This window comes from Nicotiana sylvestris, chromosome 12 (genome assembly GCF_000393655.2).
Source record: "Nicotiana sylvestris chromosome 12, ASM39365v2, whole genome shotgun sequence".
Classification (NCBI taxonomy): Eukaryota; Viridiplantae; Streptophyta; class Magnoliopsida; order Solanales; family Solanaceae; genus Nicotiana; species Nicotiana sylvestris.
This window is the reverse complement of record NC_091068.1, coordinates 77,082,701-77,099,949: the sequence shown is the minus strand read 5'-3', so window position 1 is coordinate 77,099,949 and position 17,249 is coordinate 77,082,701. Positions and strand designations below refer to the sequence as shown.

General features: G+C 41.4%; 1 protein-coding gene across 1 annotated transcript in view; it reads right to left on the bottom strand.

The window, feature by feature from the left end:
* LOC104245596 (uncharacterized) overlaps positions 1-17,249 on the bottom strand; it is a 32,938-nt gene that overhangs the window by 4,677 nt on the left and 11,012 nt on the right. The gene's annotated exons all lie outside the window — the stretch shown is intronic.

Sequence of the window (17,249 nt, the reverse complement as noted above, 5' to 3'; positions counted from 1 at the left end):
AAGAGAACCACCCCCCCCCGGTCTAACCTCTTTCAGTCTTCACTCTCATCTCTTTCTCAATAAACCCTAGCCGCCTCATATCCCCACGCCGCCTCCACTGCAAACCACCGCCGAAAATCGCCTCACGGCGGTTCCGGTGGACCAATCTTCCCCAAAATAACACCATGAGCTCCCCTTCACCTCTTCAATTCATATCTCTAGTTGTCTTCCTTCGAATCACTGCCAAACTCCTCCAATATTAGATTGAAAATCCGGCTAAAAAACCTAATTGTTCCAATCTTAACCAAATTAACACCCCGAACTCCCCTTCATCCCCTCTTTACAAATCCCCAACCCTTTGCCTTCGAATCACTGCCTAGCTGCTCGAATCTTGAATCGAAATTTAGGTTTCTAAAACCCTAATTTCCCCCAAAGCCCACAAATTCATACCAAACAGTCCTCGACCTTCCCTCACCCCTGTCTCACCCTTGATTCCTCAAAAATCTCAGCCAATTTCCCCGAATCTTGAATCTCATAATCGTCGAACCCTAATTTTTTCCCCTTTTCTGATTTTTTCGGTCAAAATTGGTCAAGTGGACTTAGAACCTTCATTAGTTGACTGTTTTAATGGTAGTCAAAGTCCATTTACACTTCAGGGAGTTTGGACGAGTTCGTGGTTCGATCCAGTTTTTGAAATAAAACCCGGTAAATCCCTTTCTTTTTTCTTTTGACTGTCTGATTTTGTTTTGTTTCTTTCCTGCATGTTTAATTGTTCTTGTTTTAACTGCATGTTTTAAATTGATGCTGAAATACCCCCCTTCTTTTAATTCACATACCCCTAGCTCTGTTTGATGTTGGTTTTTTGTTTGATAGATTTTAAAAAAAAAGAAAGAAAAAAAGGAAAAGCATGTTTCCAATTAGCCTAGGTCTCAATCTCTAAGATTCAGCATGTTCAAAATGATTGCTCTTATTTCCTAAACTAGTCTAAAGGCTTATTTTAGGAGGGCTGACAATTATTTAGGTTCGTTTGTTTAAGTTTTGCAAATTGACGTAGTTTGAATTCCAGTTTGTTCCTTGCATTTGCATTTCTGATTTTTGGATTACTGTTTAAATGCATTTTTTTTAGTTTCAGTGTTAGTCAGTTCTAATTGATCAAGCTTTTCCTTCTATTAAGTCTAGACTGCACCTTTTCGACCTGTTTAAGCATTTTGATCCAAATTTTCACCCTTTTTAGTTTTGTCCTTGTTTGTTCTAAATTGCTCACAGATAGAAACTTTAGGGACCTATTTGAACTGAAAAAGTTTAGGTTAAGACTGAAATAAGCAGCAACTTGAAGGTTAAAAATGGGTTTCTACCTAGGCTAAACATCAGAAATTTCCTTGAAAACGGTACAGCTGTCCTAGCTATTACAAAAAGATGCTGAAATATAGGACAGTTGTACTAAGGACAGTACTATTTTTACCCTAGGATAAGGAATATGCCAAAAAAGATACTCTCCCTAGGCAGCCTATATAAGTAGGTTTCCCTCATTCTAAGAAAGAGGATGAACAATCAGTAGTATCATTCTCTGCAGAAAAATTTCCTCTCTTCTCTGAATTTCAGATTTAAAGAAAATCTCAGAAAAACTTCCAAAAAGAAAAAAATCTCTCTTTGTTAACAAGTTAAAAAATGAGTTGAAATGAAGAATTTTCCTAGGAGTATTTACTTAGGATTTCTGGTTTTTCAAGTGTTGGTTTAGTTTTGAAATTCTGGGATTCTTTGAGTCTACTGAAGCTGTGTTGTTCATTGTTTGCTGTTTTCTGCTTCTGAGATTCCTCCAACAGTCTTATCTTCACTTTAGTTGTTACTTAACTGTTGTTTCAAAGTACATATGACCATTTCCTTGTTTGATTGCTTTGTAATTGAAACTTCAGATGAATATGAGCTGTTTCTTTTTGTTTGACACTGTCTGTATATGCTTGTTAAGTTTTACATGCTGAAACTACAATAGTGCTAAAGCTTTTCTTTCTCTCTCACAATGCATAAGTTTCTTTACCATAAAATCACACCTCATTTACACCCCGAGGGGGTACAAGGAAGTTTTTCCAATTAAAGTGACATAAATCGAAATGAGATTAATTAATTTATCAGAGTCGCCGCTTGGAATAGTTTATTTGGTGTTCCAAGTCACTGATTTATTTTAAAATCCCAAATCGAGGAAATTTCGACTTTACTTTATAAGTCTGCGAACCAGAAATTCTAGATAAGGAATTCTATTAACCCGGGAGAAGGTGTTAGGCATTCCCAAGTTCTGTGGTTCTAGCACGGTAGCTTAAACTATTAACATTGGCCTATTATCTAATTTACTACACGTTTTAAATCTATTGTGCATTTTTAGCTTTATAACCGCCTTTTAATTATTTTAACCGCTTTTAGGATTTATGGAATTATTTTGTTAGAACAAGTTACGATTGTCGTACACTTGTTTGTTTTGGAACACGCCGCGTATCACGCTACATGAAATGCACCCGTGATTCACGACATGTGTATTTTATTAATATTCGAAATTGTTATGATCGAGTTACATGAAATGCACCCCCGAATTTGGGAATCAGGTATCATGACGATGCCACGAGAACCGTACTCATAGTCACGATAGTTAATTAATCGCGCCTAAAGCATTTCTACGAGTATTTGATTAAGGCGTAATTTTGAAGTGCACCTAAAGACGTGATTATATCACTAAACTATTCTATATCATGTAACTAGCAGTGTTAAAAAAAGCGTCCGCTTCCTCGCTTTAAGCGAGAAGCGAAGCGGAGCGATGGGTTGGTCGTTACCCCAACTAAAAGCGGCTCAGGTACAGAAAAGCGACCGCTTCTCTCTAAAAAGCGAGAAGCGGTGAAGCGGTCGGGAGCGGAAGAAGCGATCGCTTCTTGAATTAAAAGGCCCAAACGAGTCTTTTTCAATTAAAAGACCCAAATCGTTGAGTCTTCTGTTTTAGACACTTCTTCAGCAACAAACTAGGGTTCTAAACCAGCCTTTTCTTCCTCAAAAAACCAGCGATTTCTTCCTCACATGAAGCAACGATTTGTTCAAGCAAACTAAGGTTCTTCGTCTTTTTCTTCTTCAACATTACAACAGCTTTCAAGTTTCAACAGGTATGTTTTTATTTTCATTCTTCTTCTTCTTCTTCTTTTTTCTAAACGTCCAAAAAGCGCTGAAATACTGGCGAATTTTTTTCAGAAAAATTCTACCTACCCAAATTCTGCCCAGAATCTAGATTCTGCCCAATTGATGCTACTCTTGACAATCTTGTAGAAGAATAGGATGCTCATTTTGTGCTTTAATTGATGCTACTCTTTAGTTTTTTTAATTCAAGTATTGAATATTTGCTTACAATTACATGTGTTGTCTATGCCGTATTTATTTTAATTTTTTTTTTAAAAATTCCGCTTCACTTCAAAAAAGCGGGCGCTTCTCGCTTTTCGTGAAATGGGGGTTGTCGTTTTTCCTCGCTTCACACTATTTTTAACACTGGTAACTAGGTGTAAAGGTACAAAACTACATGAGATACTTATTTGAATTAAATGTGGCAACTTTATTTATTAAATGCCAAACAGGCCCAGATTTTGAAGTTTGGGGCCTGACAAAGGTTAAGTCCAAATGAACTCTAACCTAAGACATATATTGTCTATTATTCAAACAGCTAAATTAATTCTAAAAGAACTTGGGCACGACTTATTTCAAATGAATCTGGCCCAAATAAATTGTTAAGCAATTAATCAATTTAAACGTAATGCATTCAAGAAGATTTGGGCCTACTAATGAGTACAAGTAACTCTGGCCCAAAATCTATTTGTGGACAAATAAATAAACTTAATAATGAGTCCAAGTGAACTCTAGTCCAACACATATTTGAAGGAAATTTGAAATTAATATAACTAATGACAAAATGCAGGATTTTAACTATATTTTTGTTTATCTTTTGAAACAGAAAAGTAAAAAGGGTTTTGAATAAATCAAAATCTGTTAAATTTTAGACAATCTTCCTACTAATTTGCCTAAGTCTTTATATTCGAAATGCTGATTTTGAAGCTTATTTGTATTTCAAAAATGTTGAAGTGTAAATGCTATTGATCAACTCATTTTGTTTTAGTAAAAATCAAAACACAAATTCATAAACCCAATTGGCTTTGGGCCTGAAAATGTATTATGGTTATTACTTAGTTACTTTGTAAAAATCTAATTTTTATGACTTTAAGCTAATAATAATCCAACATTATTTAACTATTAAAAAACAGTGTGGTAAATTGCTAATCTATTAAGCTGGTTTAACACACAAGGAAATGCAGTAAAATTATTACATTTTTTGCTAACTGAATAACCAAACTGCCTATTGCTATTCTAACAGAATTTCTGGAAAATGATTTATGTGATACTACTACATATGAATATACAAATTTTATAAATGTACGAATCTTTAAGCAGATTCTATAATTTTCAGAACACTTTTAAACTAATATATTTGCCTAAAATATTGTAAACAAATTTGCAACATAACAAGCAAGCAAGCTTCAAACTAACATGGTTCATGCAATATTCACACTAATTGCAGATTTATCAACAAATTCCCATCATGATTCAGCAAAAGATTGAAACTTTACACTTTTTGTTAAGAAAAGTACCTTGACAGCAGCAAGAAAACAAACAGAAAGAAAATAGGTCTCTGAAAAGTTGAGTGAGAAACAGCAGCAAATCCAAACAGAAAACCAAAACCAACTTCCAAAAACCCAGAAATCCAGAAGATAGTGTGAAAAAACAGTAGGAGTTCTTTGCTAATAGTGAAAGAAAGAGACTCCAAAGTAGTCTAGAATCAGTGTATTTTTAGGTCCAAAATATATATCCAGCTCAGAACTTTCTGTTTAGGGTTTAAGAATTCGAGCTTAGAATAACTGTTATACTTGGCTTTATTTATTATCTGATTTTTACATGTTTGAGCCTAATGTGCTAAATGCCGCTTTTTTACCGCTTTGATATTGTTTGAAACTGTATATAAATTGTTACAAAACCCTCCTCTCTCTGAGTCTTTTAAATCATCTGGGAAGTGGGCACTTCGTGTAACTTCTTTTCTGTTAGTCATATTCCAATTTTAAAACGAGGTTCGGACAAGTTGCAAAGCCGGTGAAGCTTCTGTATTCCCGGTACGCTGCCCCTCCTCGGCTCGAGCTGTCTGCTCGGGTAAGCCAGGTCTAGAACAATACACTCAGGGTTTTAAAACCTAGTATAACAAAGCCTCATGCCGGATCCCTAGTAGGAACGCTTGTTTGCATCACGTGCATTTGACTTTGGGGACTCAACACAGGGGTTGGGTCCGTCTAGGACAGGTGTACCCGAAATGAAAAGACCATCCTGATGCATTCTATTTGCTACCTGTGCATTTATTATTACTTCGGATTGCATGTTTACCGGCTTTGGAATAATGAAGAAAAGTTGAGAAAAATCAGTTTGAGGATTGAGAGAGATAATTACCTGTCTTTGAAAAACCAGTGTCCAAAAAGTACCGAAACTCTGCCGAAATTTCGAAAAAAAAAAAGAACAATTTTTGCTTAAAAAAAAGTATTTGGTGTTGTTTTCATTATGTCAAAACTGCCCGAACTACGCAAGTTTGATTCTCACCGGATGTGGGATACGTAGGCAACCCTCACCGGGTCCAACTCCATTTTTGCAAAAATAACCCAAAAGGAACAAAAGTTTGTTGTTTTGTCATAAATAAATTAGGTGATGCCGTTCTTGTCTAAATAGCCAAAATGTCCCAAAAGGGCGCCGCAAGGCTGCTTTTGCAAGAATAGCCATCTATTGTTCCTTTTTCAAATTTTGGCCAATTAGCGGACACAGCCCTAAAATCTTCTTTCCTGAGGTGTTGAAGGGTCGTATTTGCAAAGGCGGTTTTTTGTTTTGAAATGAAAATCTTTGAAAAACTGCTAACTTTTTCTTGAGTCAAAATAAATCTTGATCTTTTAACCAATCACTCTAATAAATGTGCAGGATGAGCACAATTGAAAATGAACCCTTCACGGTCCTTGAAGAAATCCCATTAGGACTACATATGTGGTGGAATGACTTAGAAAAATTCAGCAGAGATACTGTGGTAAAAGTGTTGGGCGGTCTTGTTGGTCTTCTGAAAATCAAACCGAGGTTGGATGTAATCGAGGCTTTGATACCTTTTTGGGACCTGACGCATAATGTGTTCCATTTTTCTGATTTTGAGCTAACCCCCACGCTTGAGGAAATAGCGGGTTATGCCGGACTTAGTGGGAATCTCAGAAGTCGGTACCTAGTGGCTCCAAGAACAGTGACTCCTCATAGGTTTTTGGACCTTCTGAGCATTAGTCGGGAGGTTCAAGATGGGAACCTATCTCAAGGATTTTGCACATTCTACTTCTTGTACCAGCGTTATGGCGATCCCCAAGGTTTTGAGGCTTCAGATACTAGCCTAACTCATTCAGGAAACAAAGATAAATGGGAAGCTCGTCGGGGACTGGCTTTTATAGTGGCATTCTTGGGTGTTTTAATCTGCCCAAGAAAGGATGGAAACATAGAATTGGGTCTTGTGGGAATGGTCGACGTCATGATTAAGAAAGCTAATGGCACCCTTGTTCCAATGATCTTAGCGGAGATTTATCGAGCTCTAACTGTCTGCCGAGAAGGGCAAAAATTCTTCGAGGGCTGTAACATGCTTCTACAGCTTTGGATACAAGAACATCTCTGCCACCGCTTGGGGTACATGAGCTATGGCATGACTGGTCTGAATTGCATTGAAGAACATGAAAACCGGATGGTGGGTTATGAATTTCCAGAAGGTACAGAGGCCTGGTTTGCGCATTTGAGTTCCTTAACTTCAAACAAAATTGAGTGGACATTCGGTTGGCTCCCTGTTACTGAAGTCATTTATATGTCAGCTGAGGTGTGCTATTTCCTCTTAATGGGTCTCCGGAGCATTCAGCCATACGCTTCACACAGGGTGCTGCGCCAACTAGGCAAGTTCCAAACTATCCCACATGACGAAGATCTGAGCCGACAAGTCATTGAATTGGGTCCAAAAGTTGTATTCCCAAAAGGAAAAGTTCGTCAGATTTGGAATGAGTGTAGATTTCTAGAGCCAAAGACTCGGGTGCGGGATCTATCTAAAGGCGAGTTAGACCCTAATTACATGACTTGGTTTGGTAAAAGGTTTCAAGTTCATCAGGAGCCCGAACGGCCTGCTAAAAGACCCCACGTCCAGCAATTCACTGATGATTCGAGGGAGATTGGTTGGCAAAAGAGGCAAGCTACAGGGCCAAGATAAGCAAATTGGAGGGACAAATCAACGATCTCAAATTTGACAATAGTGTACAAGTTGTTGTTGATGAAGAGGAAAAGAAGAAGCTGGCTCAAGAAAACAAAGCCCTTCGAGCCCAGATCCAAAAAATGAAGATAGCTGCTGAGAATCAGGAAAGAAGCCAAGCAGATGAAAGGCTCATAAATGCTCTTAGAAGGAAAATATCTGAGTATCAGGATGACTTGGAAAAGTCCGAGGTTTATCTGGCAAGAGCCCGAGCACAGTTGACAAAGAACGCAGAGGGACGGGCAGAGTTTGTACGGCAGTTGAAAAGGAAATATGAGGGAACAGTCACAAATTTGAAGAAAAGGCTAACTACCCTCGAAAATGAGATGGCCAACCAAGCTAAGAACTTTAAAGTAGAAAGGGAACATTGTTATGCATTATTGTCCCAACTAGAGGAAGATATGCAACAGCTACAGGATCAAAACCATCATGACACCCAGGTGCTAGAAGCTAGGTCTCAGCAAATGGGGCGTTTGCTCCAAGAAAAGGGTATCATCAAGGAAAGGGTTAGAGCAATTGCTGACTACATTATCATGAAGTGCCATGCATGTGAAGACATGACTAGAACCACTTTCTTTGCTGCAGTAATGACCTTCGTTCGCCAAATAATAAGTGACCTGGAGCGTCTTTAAGGGGATCTTGCACATAGGCTCGTGGCAAGACCGACTGATGTCCCACGGGCCCCTGGAGTAAAAGCACTTATGTATTTTTGATTTTCATTTTGAGTCTGTATTTCAGTTTCTAGTTTAAATTATGTTTCGAGTCTGTTTGTAGTTTTAAATTCCTAGGAAAAGTATGATGGAGTCTTTTGTAACTCAGAAAGTTAGAAGTTTTTATTAATGAAAATTTGGAAAACCCCAAAAATTGTTTCTTTATTTTTCGTATTTATTCCTTGAACTACGTGATGATCTGATTCACGCGGCGTCGTGATACGTAGGCAATCCTCATCGGATCCGGTCATGATTTTTGTAAATAACTCAAATAAAAGAGGAGTGTGAAAAAGAGAAAACCAAAAAGAAAAGAGAGAAAACAAGGAAAAGAGAATGAGAACAAAAGAGAAAATGAGAATGCAAAAGAGAGCAAGAGAGAAGATCGGGGAGATGAACAAAAGCTGGGATGAGACATGCAATCGTTGCAAAACATGTAGAAACACATTTAACTGTATAGGTGCATCACACCCCCAATGTGCGATTTCCTATCTGTTAATTGCTTCAAACTAACCGGTTTGTTGTCTACTGTTGAGTATAGGTTCTGTTTTTAAGGTGGTTGGTTTGTGTTAACCTGGCTTCACACCCATACTTTACAAGATCTAAGGGCAGTGTAGAAATGTCGTCAGAAGCTCATCCACCAACAATTTTCATCCCAGAGGATAGACCACTATCGGTTATCCCAACCTCAGAGTCAGCGGCAGCTGAAGAGAACAGGGCACTATGCCTCCGAGTGCTGGAAATGTGGGACGCCTGGTCCAATGGGAGAGAACCGCCGATTTCCATACCCGGTTTCCCCGAGCTACTTCCCAGAGCAAGTGGAAATTTCAATGTCCCAATAAATTACCGGAATACCCCACTTGGATACCCCACCGTCTCAGCTCACTTCGCCGAAACACCTTCTGAGGTTCGCCCCCAGGTAGTTTCGGGAGTGGCCTCCAACATATTTACCGTACCACCAACCTCGGCTGCGGTACAGCCGACCGTGCCCAGGCCAAGCTTTGATCCATCATCCTTCACATTCCAAATACCATCTTTTCCACCAGAACCTACCCAGTTCACCACCAATTCTTACCCTCAACAACCCCGGTACGAGTTCACCGCGGGACAGGAGAAGGCTACAAAAAACCCCGAGCAAGAGGAAATTACCTAGAAAATGAGGAGCATGGAACAGAGCCTTAAGAACATACAAGGTTTGAGCGGACAAAAGAGCGTATCCTACGCTGATCTATGTATGTTCCCACATGTGCATTTACCCCTGGGTTTCAAGACCCCAAAGTTCGAAAAGTATGACGGGCACGAGATCCATAGCCCACCTCAAGAGATATTGCAATCAATTAAGAGGGGCAGGCGGAAAAAAAGAGCTCTTAATGGCCTATTTTGGAGAGAGTCTAGTTGGCATTGCATATGAGTGGTACATGGATCAGGACATATCTCGTTGGCATATTTGGGATGATCTGGCTCGAGATTTTGTCAGGCAGTTTCAGTATAACATAGACATAGCTCCCGACAGGAATTCTCTGTCAAATCTCAAGAAAAAGCCATCGAAAAGTTTCCGAGAATATGCTGTTAAATGACGCGAACAAGCGGCCAGGGTCAAGCCCCCGATGGATGAAACAGAAATGGTGAGTGTTTTTCTACAAGCCTAAGAGGCTGACTACTTTCAGAATATAATGTCTGCGATGGGGAAACCGTTTGCTGAGGCCATCAAGATTGTTGAGATGGTCGAGAATGGTCTGAAAACAGGGTGCATATTGAGCCAATCTACCATAAGAGCTACATACCAAGCAATTCAAAGCGGGTCCGGAGGTGTAGCAAACAGAAAGAAGAAAGAAGAGGTGGCGATGGCAACTTCAAGTTTGAGAAACCCCCGTCCACCCAGAGGTTACTTCCCTCCAAGCACCCCACAACATTATTATCCTCATCAGGACGTGGCCTATGCTATGGCTCCTCAACCGTACGCGGTAATGAACGCCCAGCCATACGCTCGGCCACAACAACAGTTCAACCAAAACCGAGCTCCATTTCCTAGAAATCACCCTCCTCACCAAGCTTAGTATAATCCCCGACCTCCACAAATTAACTTCCCCTACAATGCTCGTGCTCGGGAGCCACCCAGGAGAACAAACTTCACGCTTATTGGTGAGTCATACTCTAGCCTTGTCCCTAAACTGGTCCAAATGGGTTTGTTGCAGCCCGTACCCCAAACCAGACAAAACCTAGAGTCGTCCTCCTGTTGAGCCGGTACTCGATGTGCTTACCATTCGGGAGCGAAAGGACATGACACTGAAGACTGTTGGACTCTGAAAAGGACTGTTGAAAATCTCATAGAGTAAAAACGAATAGTGCTAAAGGATGAAGAGATTCCTAATGTGACCAACAACCCATTACCGGCTCACAACAACAGGCCGGTCATTGGAATGATTTGCGAAGATAAGGAGTTTGATCCTGCTTTGAAAGCCATCATTGCAATCGCTGATGTCGAGAAGAAGCCAAAGGCTGCCGCGAAGCAGGATAAGGGAGAGAAGAAAAGTAAACCCACCCCTCAAAGTGCAGAAAAGACAGTGGAAACCAAAACTGGGGCAATCCCCCCAAAAGATGCCATTCTCTATGTTCCCCGGGGTCACAGGAAAGAGCAAATAACATTAAGCCCATCCAAAGAGGTTCGAGCTGAACAAGGGACCTAAAATGTACGTGCCTAAAGGGGCCTATATGGTACGGGGGCCAGTAATTTCACCAAGGCTGAATGAGCCCGTGGTTATTGGCCGCGCACCGCAGATGCCCATGACCGACCCTACTACCGTCCCATGGAATTATAACAAGGCGGTAGCAACCTACAAGGGAAAAGAGGTCCCAGGAGAAGCAAATAAAACTAACCCACCTGAGAAATACCTTAACTTGGAGGATTTGAACAAAGCCAAGAAGAAGCGTTTCCCACTCAAGAAGCCTGTCAGTGCCGAGGAGGCCAAAGAATTCTTCCGTAAAATGAAAACTGCAGACTATGAGGTAATAGACCAACTCCGGAAGTCTCCCGCTTAGGTCTTGCTTCTGTCTCTACTGATAAGCTCAACTGAACATCAGAAAGTGTTGATAAAGACCCTCAATGAGGCTTATGTTCTGATTGAAATCACTGTCGAACAACTGGAAAGGATGGCAGAAAGATTCTTCGCAATCAATCAAATTTCCTTTACCAAGAATGATTTGCCCCCGAAAGGGGCCGCCCATAACAAAGCCCTCCATCTGACAGTTAAATGTGAGGGGTACTATGTAAAAAGAGTCATGGTGGATGGTGGATCGGGGGTTGATATCTGCCCTCTTTCAACTTTGCAAAGAATGGAGATTGGGACTGACAGAATCAGGCCTAATAATGTCTGTGTGCGTGCCTTTTACGGCATTTCCGGTGGATTTCGAGGTGACATTTCATGTCCTAAACATGGACACTTCTTATAATTTCCTCTTGGGAAGACCTTGGATTCACGCGGTAGGGGTCGTACCTTCCACTCTCCACCAGAGGTGAAATTTGAATATGAAGACCAGGAAATTGTGGTTCATGGAGAAGACGAGCAGTCAATTTACCGGGACCCATCAGTCCCATGTCTCGAAGCCAGGGAAGGTAGCGAGCATATAGTTTATCAAGCTTTCGAGGTGGTGGTCGCAGATCAATGTGAGGAGGGAAGCCCTTGTCCTCAGCCTTTTCTGTCAAATGCATCCATCATGGTCACTACTGAAATGATCAAGCATGATTATAAGCCTAGGAAGGGACATGGGGCATCATTGCAAGGTATCACAGAACCTATCACTTTACCCGCCAACGAGAAGTTCTTCGGTGTGGGTTTTCGCGCCACAGAAGCTGATGTGACCTGGGCAAATGAACGAAAGAGCAATGGTTGGGTTTTACCTCAGCCGGTTCTGCATCTATACAAAACATTCGTCAGGCCCAAGTACAACGAAGAAGAAGAAGAAGATGAGGCATTCACGGCCGAGGAAATTGAGGATATATGTGGAGCCATGAGGCAGATGCTATATGAAACTCACATGGTCCAGCCAGGAGAAAGCTCGAGTACCTCTGAGGTGCTGTATATGGGGCCCAATGCCAAGTTGCAAAACTGGAAGGCTACTCCGTTCCCAGTCAGGCGGGAATCCCGGTAGTCCAGTCTTGCCACCTTTTCTACATCACGAGTTATTTCAGGGTGTTACTCGGATGTTTCTTTTTAGTTTATTGTCTTTAAATTCCAATGTAAACCCTGTTATCTTCAAAATTCAATGAAATGAAATCATTATTTCATCGTTCATAAATCTCTCTTTATTCTTTCTGATTTTTGCTACTTTTTCTTATTTCTTCTTTCAGTTCTAATAATGCGGCTTTAAATAACATGACATGCTTGCGGACTTCATGCTCAGATCCAAACAAGCTGTCTAATTGTGAAATAATGAATCAAGAACCAGAATACGATGAAGAGGAGGCTTTTAGGGAAATAAATCAAGAATTGGAATAATTTGAGAATAAGCCTAAGCTAAATCTAAATGAAACCGAGCCAGTAAATTTGGGTAGTCCGGAAGAGGTCCAAGAAACCATGATAAGCATTCACACAGATGAAAGAACTAGGGATGCATTGATCCAACTTTTGTTTGAATTCAAAGATGTGTTTACTTGGTCCTATGATGATATGTCAGGTCTAAGTGTTGATTTGGTGGTCCACAAGTTGCCGACTTACCCCGATTATCCCCCTGTCCAACAAAAGCAAAGGAAGTTCAAAACCGATATCAGTGACAAGATCAAAGGGGAAGTCACGAAACAGTTGAAGGCGGGGGTGATCCGAGTGGTCCGATACACCACATGTTTAGCTAATGTGGTTCCCGTGCCAAAGAAAGATAGGAAAACTCGGGTGTATGTTGACTATCGAGATCTGAACAAAGCAAGTCCCAAAGACAACTTCCCTTTGTCGAACATCCACATCCTTGTTGACAACTGTGCCAAACATGAGATACAATCTTTCGTGGATTGTTATGCAGGATATCATCAGGTGTTGATGGATGAAGAGGACGCGGAAAAGACAGCTTTCGCCACATCCTGGGGCACCTATTGTTACAGGGTCATGCCTTTTGTTCTGAAGAACGCTGGGGCAACATACATGAGAGTTATGACTACCATCTTTCATGACATGATGCACCAAGAAATCGAGGTGTATGTGGACGACGTGATCATCAAATCCAGAACACAAGACGACCATGTTCGGGACCTGAGGAAGCTCTTTGAGCGGCTGCGTAAGTATGATTTAAAGCTGAATATGGCTAAACGTGCATTTGGGGTTCCGTCCGGCAAACTCTAGGGATTTATAGTCAGTCGGAGGGGCATCAAAGCTAGACCCAACAAAGATAAAGTCTATTCAGGATTTGCCTCCTCCAAGAACCAAGAACGAGGTTATGAGCCTGCTGGGAAGGTTGAACTACATTAGCCGATTCATTGCTCAGTTGATTTCCACATGTGAGCCCATCTTCAAGCTGTTGAAGAAAGATGCAGCGATTAAATGGACGGATGAGTGTCAAGAAGCCTTTGACAAAATCAAAGACTATCTATCGAATCCGCCAGTCTTGGTCCCACCTGAACCTGGGAGGCCTTTGTTTTTGTATTTGACAATCTTGGAGAATTCCTTCGAATGTGTCCTCGGGCAACATGATGTGACCGAAAAGAGAGAGCAAGCAATCTACTATCTGAGCAAGAAGTTGACCAGTTATGAAGCCAAACACACTTTGTTGGAAAGGACTTGTTGCGCTATCAAAAGCTTAGGCATTACTTGTTGGCCTACACCACTTATCTCATCACCAGGCTGGACCCTCTAAAGTACATATTCCAAAAGCCGATGCCCACAGGGAGGTTAGCAAAATGGCAGATCCTGCTCACTGAATTTGACATAGTCTATGTCACCCGCACGGCAATGAAAGCCCAGGCTTTAGCAGATCACCTAGCTGAAAACCCTGTTGATGATGAATATCAGCCCTTGAATACTTACTTCCCGACGAGGAGGTGAATTCACATCAGAAGACACCAATGCTTGGAAAATGTTATTCGATGGAGCCGTGAACGCAAAGGGTGTCGGAATTGGGGCAATTTTGATCTCATCCACTGGTCAGCATTATCCAGGCACAGCCCGGCTTCGGTTTTTCTGCATAAACAACACTGCCGAGTATGAAGCCTGCATTATGGGTATGAATATGGCAATCGACCAAGATGTGGAAGAATTGATAATCATGGGAGATTCGGACTTGATTATCCGACAAGCTCAGGGAGAATGGGAAACTCGGGATGTCAAGCTTATTCCATGCAGGCAACATGTGGAGGATCTTAGCAAACGTTTCAAGTCAGTCGAATTCAGGTACATTCCTCGTTTTCACAATGAGTTAGCCGATGCACTCGCTACTTTGGCCTCGATGTTGCCATACCCAGGCAATCTCCACATTGACTCGTTGGAAATCCAAATCCGAGAAAGGCATGGTTACTGCAATACGGTTGAGGTGGAACCAAATGTTCAGCCATGGTATCATGATATCAAGAGATTTCTGAAAACGAAATAATATCCCGAGCAAGCCAATAGAGATCAAAAGAGAACCATTAGAAGGCTTGCTAGTGGTTTCTTTTTGAGTGGCGAGATCTTGTACAAAAGGACTCCAGATCTTAACTTGTTAAGATGTGTGGATGCCGAAGAGGCCAGAAGAATCATGCATGAAGTGCACGCGGGAGTGTGTGGACCCCAAATGAATGGATACGTCCTGGCAAAGAAATCCTTCGAGCGGGCTATTACTGGATAACTATGGAAAAAGATTGCTTAAGTTTTGTCCAAAAATGTCATCAGTGTCAGGTGCACGGTGATCTGATTCATGCACCACCCATAGAACTGCATCCTATGTCAGCACCGTGGCCATTCGTAGCTTGGGGTATGGATGTCATTGGGCCGATCGAGCCAAAAGCTTCAAATGGGCATAGATTCATATTGGTTGCCATTGATTACTTCACAAAATGGGTTGAGGCAGTCACTCTCAAAGTCGTCACTAAGAAAGCAGTGATGGACTTCGTGCACTCCAATATCATCTACCGTTTTGGTATTCCTACGACCATCATTATGGATAATGCTGCAAACTTGAATAGTCATTTGATGAGGGAGATATGCGAACAATTCAAGATTACGCATCGGAACTCTACCCCTTATCGGCCCAAAGCTAATGGTGCCGTTGAAGCAGCAAATAAGAACATCAAGAAGATTCTTAAGAAGACGATCCAAAGTTCCAGGCAATGGCATGAAAAGTTGCCGTTTGCATTGTTGGGATATCGCACTACTGTGCGCACATCAGTCGGAGCAACCCCCTATCTATTGGTTTATGGCACTGAAGCCGTAATACCAGCAGAAGTTGAAATCCCTTCTTTCCGGGTCATTGTGGAAGCTTAGATTGAGGATAGTGAGTGGGTCAAAACCCGTTTAGAATAGTTAAACTTGATTGATGAAAAGCGAATGGCCGCAGTCTGCCACGAGCAGTTGTATCAACAAAGAATAGCCCGTGCCTACAACAAGGTACGGCCTAGGAGCTTTGAAGTGGGGCAACTCGTTTTGAGACGTATTTTCCCTCATCACAAGGAAGCAAAAGGAAAGTTCGCTCCCAACTGGAAAGGCCCGTACATTATAAGAAAGTTGTTGCCAAAAGGGGCATTGTACTTGGGCGACATTGAAGGAAATGATCTCGAAACAGCAGTAAATGCAGACGCAGTCAAAAGGTATTATGTTTAATCTTTCTGCAGCGCCGATACTATCCGACTGGGATGAAGAAGGCTTTCACTCTCGCTACCCCAAACACTCCAATCATTTGCTAACCCTTTAAGCCGGTTACCTTTCTTTCATTACCCTCTTTGGAACTTGAAAACGTTTGTAAAAAAAAATCAAAATCAAAACAAAAGGAAAAAAAAACAAAAACAAAAGTTCCCTGAACTACGTTCGACTTGATTCTGAAAGGATACGTAGGCAGCCTCTCTCTAGGGTTCAGTCACACCAAAATAAAAATCCAAATTTCCCCAAAAGTGAAACTAGGGCAGATGTTATAAATGGTTCGGCGATGGTTCGCCAGAAAGGTTCCAAAGTTGTAATTCAATCCAAACTCTTTTTACCCTAAATCATGTTCATGTTCAAGTCCTTCTGATCAAGCGGAGAGAATGTTCAGGAATCGGAGAATGCGGCTGCTTGGATCCGATGCAATCAAGATGAGAGAAATAAAATGAGAGAATCTTATTGGTGAAAACCCACGGGCACCGTAAGGCGATGGTGAGCAGAGAAATTGAAAATGAGAGTCTTGTTAGTGAAAACTCGTAAATAGCACTATAAGGCGACAGTGAGAAGACAAATGAGAGAGGTCAATTGGCAAAAATCTGCAAAGGGCGCCATTGATCGAAAAGAGGGAATTCCTTAAGATCATCGGCACGGACAAGAGTCCTGGCAAGGTTCCTCGGTTTTGAGATATGGATTATGAAGGGTTTTTGCGAGATCGGATGGCTGCACAGATAGCGCATCCAGTCCAAGAAGCATGTCATGTCTATTGAAGTCTGCATGCACTCTAGATAAGTCCTTTTTCCTCTCCGAAAGGGACACTTCTCTTTAAATTCACTTTCCTGTCCTTTGTTTACTTTTCTTTGAATCCCTTTCAGTTTAATTCTTCTCCGAAACTAATACAAAGAAAAGATGGCAAGATCGGTTTACAGGGTTCTGTTTGACAAAAGCCGAATGCAACGAAAAGCACCCAGCCTCAGCGGGTGCATCAAGTCGATCCCGACTGGCCATGATGGTCGATGCTCCGAAAACAAAATTATTGAAAATGAAAGAACTCCAAAGTCAAGTGCCTATAAAGGCAGAATAAGATGAAAAGGCCGAAGGCCCACACGGGTGAACCATCATGTGAAATTTTGGAAAGTCAAGGTCCTCGGTTTTAGAAGAGAGATCGATCCCCAGAAAGCCAGCAAGCAACAGAGGTTCTCATTAAAAGAGTTGGGCTGAGATCAAGTGATCAAAAACAATCAAGGGCACAAAATCAACCATCGTTTCAAACTAACAATTGTTCTTTGTTTGAAAACATGAAATAGGTGCAATCCAAAGCAACCTTACAAGAAGTAGGTGCAACCGAAAAGAAAATGCGCAAGGGCTAGAAACAGCTCTACAGCA